Below are 7311 nucleotides of genomic sequence, written 5' to 3' on the forward strand. Positions count from 1 at the left end.
CAGCCCTCACTGCTCCAGTTAGGGAGCAGAGGGGCAGAGCCAACCCTGCTTTCTGGAGCAGACAGCACAGCACAGCCCAGGGCTGAAAAGCATGCTGGGAGACTGTGATTTAACTTGAACTAGGAAGGGGTCTGGAACAGAAGTTTCATGAACTAGTTTGACCCAAATCAGTTAAGTCTGAAACTACATTCAGCCAGGTTTATCTTAAATCAGTTTCAGCCATTTTGAAACTGGTTTATGTGCACTGAACTTCTGTGCTGTTACCCACTTAAACTGGTTTGTGTGTAACTTCTGTCCCTAACCTCTTGGGATCTGGCCCTTAGAGTCTACTTACATCCTCTTTTAAATCTTGACCCCTAAACTACACAATATTTGTAGCAGTATAACTATGTTGCTATTAATTATTATTAGTATGGTCATATTTTATTACTAATATGGGCACACTGTTACAACTCCCAGTATGCAAAAAAGTTGTACCACATAAAGGTCACTGTCTAGATCCCTTCCACAGAGATGCCTTTGTTAGTATAATAATGCATTTTCATAACATTATGTTTGTGTCCACAATCAGGGTTCTTTACTGCATTAACTCTACTGGTATACTTCAAGAGGTACACTTTTGTGCGCAGGGAAAACTCACTCATATAAGCAAGTGGATGAAGTACAGGGCAATGGTGAATGAGCCTTAAGTCTGTGAGTCACACCACCTTGGCTCTATTTGGTTGTCATAAAATATTAAGGAGGACATATTCAGAAAGACCCACTTGAACATGTTACAGGCTTGCTCAGCTAATGTCAGCTGGAAGATGTTGCCTTTTTTTTAAAACAAACTGAAAAAAATAAAATAAATACAGAACAGCAACAGGCAAGAGGCAAAATCTTTACTTCCGCCTAAGTAAGGAACTCAGAATTTGGTCTGAGATTTTTTATTCAGGACATCTTCTCCCCCTCCCCCACAAAAAATACACAGCATGAACTTTCCCACAATTTAAAATTTATCGTGCAATGAGAGTGAAACCAAATGTATGATGTCTACAGTCATCTCACGAGGTGCTATTACCACATTAGATCTGAAGAAGTAATCAGCCCTAGGCCTGTATACAAGGAACTGCTAGGCACTGAAAGAAGTGGTGTTGGTTACTTAATAAGTGTCCTTCTTCCTCAGGAATTAGTGCCAAAACCATACCCCAACATAATACTAGGGGGTGCTCTGTTGATAGAGGAGATGTAAAAACAAAATCTGACCACTTACGGGTTTTAAAACTCCCAAGGATTTTTTTAAACTGGGAATCGAGTTATTAACTTCATTTTATAGTTACATTTCAACTCTGTTAAGTATTGCACATTTTACTAGTTGGTTTGCTGTGTTCTTTAAGTGTCAGCCAGCTATGGCACTCTGTTTGCTATTCAAAAATATACAGTCATGTTGTTACGTGCTGTTAAACAGCTCTTCTGTTTCACCCCAGAGATAGTTATATTTCAGGGATGAGGGAAGCAATCCTGGTATTTAAAGGTAAAGAGCCAGATCCTATTTATCTTTCACGTGCCTAAGTGATAGGGACATAGCTACGTACCTGCAGTTTTTGGCATTTACACACAATTTATAATTTATAGTTCAGTGTTGCCCATGCTAGCCTACTGAGTTTGCTCTGGCCAGGCCAGTACCCCGGGTAAGCAGAATCACCCAGGTATCTGCATAAGACCATGAAAATCCCAGAATTTTAGTCAAGCAAAAACCACAACTGGATGAGGGGTCTAGACAATGTGTAGCTTGTGGCCTGGTGGTTAGAGCACTTTGCTGGGAAGCAAGAGATGCAAGCTCATCCACTCCCACTTTGGTAAGGAGGGTTTAGAACCTGGGTTTCCTGGGAGAGTGCGCTAACCATGTGGCCAAACGCTAGAAGTGTTGTTGTTTTCCTCCCTCCAGCAGGTATATACAACTCTGTTTCTCCACAGGAAGAAATGTATCCCAAACTATGTAGAAGTACCAAAAATTGCAGTTTTGCAGCTACATGGGTGCCATTTAAAGGTAAGTATGATGTGGCAAAAAGTGCCTTGGAGCCTTCACATGGAAAAGCACCACAGAAATGTGAGATGGTACTCTGGTTAGCAGTTCCTCTTTCAGGCAGGAGATGGCTATGAATAACAGTCTCTGCAGAGCAATGACTGTCTAAAACAGTGTTTCTCAACACTCCTTGGACTGAAGGCACCCCTCCATAACTTCTGACAATTGAGCGGCACACAACTGCAACAACTAATTTAAATATTACAGTGCTTGCTTCATTTCAGAGGGACTGGGCACTGGAAGTGGAGGATCAGCCAGTCAGGGACAAGCCTGAGTCAATGCTTATCGACTTACATTCATTTATCTCCTCACACCTCCTGCCACTGTGCAAAGGATTTGGGGGCACCCCAGGGTATGCAGTATCCTGGATGAGAATCACCAGCCTAAAATATAGTAAATAGAACTGGTGGCATCTGATTACCTCACTAGGCGCATCTACATGAGACAATGCCCACTGGACTAATTCTACTGTGCATTGGCATGGCTGGCAAAAACCATGCTAATGTGCTAATGTACAGTAGATTAGTCCAACGAGCATTAAGCATCACAAAAAAGTGTTCATTTGCACTAATGCACAGTAGACTTAGTTCAATGAACATTAAGTGTCACAAGAAAAGTGTTTGCGTTACTGCCAGTCATAGGTGACTAGTGCCTCCCGAGTCTAGGGGGGCACCAGATCCCCCTCCACCCCAGAGCACATGTAAGGACATCCCAAATGCCCACATGCCTAAGGGAGTTAAGCAAGTGGAAATAGTTAGAACATAACCACCTCAAGGAAAACTTCTAGCTGTAGCACCAGAATTTGAACCAGCTGCAATTTAGTTGCATACTCCTTGGAACACTGGGTCCTAAGGTGAATATTGAATCTTAGGACTCCAATTTTGCCCTTGAAAATTTGGATCTGTCTTGCCAAAATTTGGCCTGTAATGTTTTAAAAGAGTACATGAGTGAGAAGTGCTCTACCATTCTGTCTTTGAAATTTGATTGCTATTTGTGCTGACTGCTTCTAACCCTCCGTCATTCCAGAGGCTTCATTCTCTTTGAGGCCACCATATTGTTGGAGCCTCAGAACCCTAATTCTGGAGTGTACAACCATGTCTCCAAGGATTTTATACCTTTGGTTTTTACTCTTTTGCACCTTTTCACTGTGATTAGGATCTAAAGCAGATGGCAGGAAATAGCTGAGACATATCTGGGTTGTGTAACTAATGCAGGAGTGGATAATTATTTGGGCTGGAGGGCCACTTAAAGAGATTTGGTGAGCTGTTGAGGGCTGGGGGCTGTGGTGCTGACCTGGCCTGGCATGTGGGGCAGAGGTGGGGTAATTGATCTATGACCCAGGTTCCTCCACCCTGCATTCACCACCGGAGACAGAGCAACCAGGTGGGGACTCTATGGAGACTGGCTGGACACCACCCAGCAGGTTGTGCTCAACTGGGCAGATGGGCTGGGGCTCTGGGCAGGCAGGGAGTGATGTCTGGGAGCGGAACAGGTGGGCAAGGGCTGGGGCCAGGATCGCAGGGTATTGACACGGACTGGGGCCAGGATCGCAGAGTCCCAAGCACAGCTGCAATCCACTCCCCACACATGCCTGTGATGGGCGCTGGTTCTGTGGGCAGGGGCTTGTATGTAGCTGACTGCAGCTCTGCCCCAGGCCCCAGCCCCATGCTGTCACCACAGCGAGGTCTTGGCCCTTGCCTGCCTGTCCTTCTCCTGGATGTCACTCCCTGCCCACCCATCCAATCTGCCTAGCCCAGAGCATCTTGCCTGCAGGGGTCCCAGGCTGGTCTCCATGTAGATCCCGCCTACCCACTCCTTCCAGTGCCCCCCGCAGTAAGTGTGGGGTGGATGGGCTGGGGTGCACCTGGGTCCAGCAGTGGCAGTGACACTGCCAATGGCAGCTAGAAGGAGCCATCACCGTCAGTGCTGCCAGGAAGCTGAGTCCAGCTGCTGCACGGCCCCAGCACTGCTGCATGCCCAGGGGCAGTGGGACCAACCACATGTGCCATAGCCAGGGCTGTCCTCCCAGTCTGGGCAGGGCTGGGCCAAGGGACCCACCACAGGCTGGATAAAATTCCTTGGTGGGCCAGATCCAGCCCATGAGCCATATTTTGCTCACTCCTACTTTAATGGCTTTGCTTCCTGCACACTATATCTTTATAAGAGCTTGTTGGAGGTAGTGGTCATTTTGTGTTCACTTCGTATGAACTCTAGTTCTCTGCTCTGTGAAAAATCTTGAATAAAAATCCTGGCTCCACTGAAGCTGAGGGAAATTTTGTCCGTGATTTCATTGGGGTCAGGACTTCACCCTTTTTACTGGTTCTTTGTTTTTCTCCATGATCTGAAGTAAGTTGCAGAGCCAGTGTGTGTATTGGCTTTTTATGCATGGAAAGAAATCTAGAGAAACAGTGCAAAGATGCTGCAAGAAATTTTATTGTACGTTCAAGAAATCCTATTAGGTGGCCTACAGTCTGGAAATATTTAAAGCAAGATGAAATAACTGGATGGTGTGCCCATCAATAAAGGGCATTGATATTTTAATCTACCCTGATCACCATTCAGATCCCACTTTCTTTCTGCTACAACCCTCCCCTTATTTTCTAACCTACAGTATCTTTCTTCCCCTAACTTCTTCCCCACAGGTCCATTATCTTTCCTTGTCTCTCTTGTTGTCCTATGCCTGTTCAGTTTTTTGTTCCCTTTAGATTGCCTTAATATTGAGATCCCATCTTCAGCCACTGGAGGGGTTTGGTTTTCCCAGTCTCCTTAGGCCCCTTTTTCTTTGTCTGTGAATTCATCTCTGCCTGCCTCTCCCTCCCCATTGCCCACATCCTGATCATGAAAGCCAGATGGATTAATCCAGCATGGAGCACCCTATATGAGTCATGACAGCTTGCTAAGGCATGCAGTGCTGATGAAAGGCAGCCCTGATGGGCTCTGTCAGGGTTCCTGGAGAAACAATGTGGAAAAAAATCCACTGCCCTATATCCCAGCTCCAACATCCAGGCTCCCGAGACAGGGAGGCACCAATTTAAGTAGTGAGGAAAGACCTAACATGCTATTCCTCACCCATACCTCCTCCTTTCTCGGATCCCAGGAAGGGCCCTTGCCAAAATTGCTCCTGGCTCAGGTGCCTGCTAGCACGTGCATGGTCAGCTGCAAACCTGCTGGTCCAAATTTGCCACTGGCAACTCCACTTGTTTCTGTGGGTATAACCTAGCCCACTCTACTGACAGGGCCAGGGAGCTGGCAGATGATTTGAATGCTTAGTGCACTCTAGAAATTTGTGGTAGGTCAGTAATGCCAGGCCTCTTTAGCCCACACCTCCTTCTCCTGAGAACTTACCGTTGGCCAAAACAACTTATATTTGGGGCCTCACAGGATTGTTTCCAGTAGGAAGAGAAACAAACAATCCATAACAAAGTCCTGTTTTCCAGAACGTGGTAGAAAAAAGCAGTAACAGGCTGTTTTCTTAGTTCTCAGTCTGCTCCTCCAGTCAGTTCTGTGCCCAGTAAGTTCTGCCTCTCTGCTTCCTTTGGGGCCACACTCGAAACTGCCTCCCTTGCTGTTTGCTAGCTCTTTCCTCGCTAATTCACACACATCTTGCCAAATCTGTACTCCCTGCATTTGCAGCTGGCAGCTCCCCACTCTACATGACTTATCTTCTGATCAGGCCTAACCATATATCCCATCGCCTCAGGCAGTGGCTTCACACGTTTCTAGCTATTTCACTATATTAAGGGTATTACTGTGCTTTCTTTTTAGCCTGAGAAAGGTGCTTAGCATTTGCTATTTTTTCCCAGATCCATGATGGCAGCTATTAACATATTCAGTGGGTGTGTTTACATGAGATACTTTACTGCATATTAGACTAATCTAATGCACAGTAAAGTGTCACCATTTATATGAGTGTAGAAATTACTGCACAGTAGATTAGTTCAGTGGTTCCTAAACTCTGACAGATTGCGTATCACCAATATAAAACAATACAGCCTTAAGGACCACCAGCATATTTTTCATACACACACACACACACACACACACACACACACACACACACGGTGCAGCCTGGTGGTGGGACACACATGGTGTCACACCTGGCTCTTGAGGCAATGGCAACAGAGCGCAGAACCCAGCACACAGCAGGCAGCCTGCCTCCACCCCATGCGCAAATCTGGAGAGCACGTGCCTCCCATGCCTCCCCTGGGGTACGCACAGCAGCAGGAGTCCCCCTGCACCACCTGGACAAGCCACCTTGGGTTTTAACCATCCCACCACCCACCCCAGGGTCCCAGCCCCTGCCCCTGCCTCACTCCCTCCTTCACTTTGGGGGGCCTTGATCTGCCCCCTGCACCCCTTCTCTCCTCCATGCCCTTTCCCCCCAAGACACTTACCTGCTGGGTGCTGCTCCACATGCGGCTGGGCTGTGTTCCTGGTCACCTACAGCAGGCTGTGGCTGGATGTCTATGTGTGTGTGTGCCTCTCCCACCGGCCTTCCATGTACCACTCACAGATTGTCTGCGTACCACTGATGTCACCCGTGCCATAGTTTGGGAACCACTGGATTAGTCTAATGCACCATTTTCTAGTACCTGTAGATACAAGAACTAAAAATCAGTTCATTAAACTAACGTACTGAAGTGCACATGTAGATGCTGATCAGGAGCAAATTGCTCCTGGTCAGTCTGGGCAGCAGGGAGCCACAGAGGGCAGGAAGAGATGTCCCAGTGGGACCCTACCAGTCAGTCATGTGGAGATTGGGCCCCATCCCAATCTCCACAGGGAAGGGTAAGCTGTCCTGACTGCTACGCAGCTGCCTCTCAGCCATGTGGAGATTGGGACCAGCCCCTGTGCCCCCTGCCAGCCCAGGGATGGCCCTCAAGCTACTGCAGGGGGGCAGAGAAAGGCAGGAGCAGCCTTAGACTGAACGAATTTGGTCCTGATGAACATGTGTTCAGATGCATGTGAGGGTGCAATTTAATGCACCTGAATTTTTTGCGCAGAAAATTCAGGTGCATGAATTGCAATGTAGATGTGCCCTGGTACATTAGTACCTGAAATTTTCTTTTTCATCCACTCTTTTTATTTATACCCTCATCTTATTTTCCTTATTTCTCATGTTATATGACCAACATGGCTGATTTCCAGACTATTAAACCCCTCCCACTAAATTGCAGCTTGACCTAGCTTTGCCAAGTCAGAGTATCACTTTTAGTATGCTCTTGTTCAAAACTTTGGAGTACTGT

This window comes from Crocodylus porosus, unplaced genomic scaffold (genome assembly GCF_001723895.1).
Source record: "Crocodylus porosus isolate Cpor-Errol unplaced genomic scaffold, CroPor_comp1, whole genome shotgun sequence".
Lineage (NCBI taxonomy): Eukaryota > Metazoa > Chordata > Crocodylia > Crocodylidae > Crocodylus > Crocodylus porosus.